General features: G+C 43.5%; 1 pseudogene; it reads right to left on the bottom strand.

Moving 5' to 3' along the window:
* Positions 1 to 274: 274 nt before the first annotated feature.
* LOC125415515 (U6atac minor spliceosomal RNA) lies at positions 275 to 393 on the bottom strand (annotated as a pseudogene).
* Between the last annotated feature and the right edge of the window lie 486 nt (positions 394 to 879).

The following is an 879-nucleotide window of genomic DNA, read 5'->3' as shown; positions in this document are numbered from 1 at the left end:
CTCAGAAAACTCATCCCTAACATACCCAGAAGAGTTCTTTATGGGTCTCTGAGGCTTCTCTCAATATACTTAAATTGAAAATAAACAGCAACCATCACAAGATTTTTTTCATATATGAGCATGAGTGAGCTTGGCTTAGAATTTTCTCTTTTATTATGACCTTGACAGTTTTGATTTCAAGCTTATGTTTTGCCTTCTGTCAAAAGTATATCCTTTTTGTATGTTTAATGTGGGGGATAGAATTCAGGGCCTCATACATGCTAGCCCCACCCCCAAAATGATGGTTAAATGGTTCAAACTAAGTACTAATCTTCTAAATACGCTTATTGTCATACCTGAGGGTTTCTTCTCATCCTGTCAAGAGGAGTATTGACCTCTCCATTCATACAATTCTTCTTTTTATTCTCTTAAAAACATAAATTAGAACTATATATTTTTAAATATTTGATAGATCATGCTGATCAATAAGAAACCAATAGAACTTACTTTGGAGTAAAGATATTTGGTTAGGTCTCCTGGGTCCTGGAAACACCAGCTAGCCCTGCTGCAGTGCTGAGAAGTTCTATCAAGAGAGGTGAGTGAGTGCTCGCCTGGGCTCTCTGTCCCAGAAGAGAGCACAACCCCTCCCCCCTCAGCTTCTGCTGCAGGGTCTTCGGTGTCCCACGGGACCCCTCCCTGCCCCCACTGCTGCCGCCCTTTTGTCTCCTGGGTTCTGGAAACACCAGCTATCCCTGCTGCAGTGCTGAGGAGTTCTATCCAGAGAGTGCTGAGGAGTTCTATCCAGAGAGTGCTGAGGACTTGCATCCAGAGAGGAGGAGATGGGCAGACGCCAATGCAAGAATCCCTTCAACAACCTGAAAGGCAACATGACATCTCCAG

The sequence above is a fragment of the Myodes glareolus genome, chromosome X (genome assembly GCF_982192425.1).
Source record: "Myodes glareolus chromosome X, mMyoGla1.1, whole genome shotgun sequence".
Classification (NCBI taxonomy): domain Eukaryota; kingdom Metazoa; phylum Chordata; class Mammalia; order Rodentia; family Cricetidae; genus Myodes; species Myodes glareolus.
The sequence above is the reverse complement of the archived record's forward strand: the minus strand, read 5'-3'. Positions and strand labels throughout refer to the sequence as shown.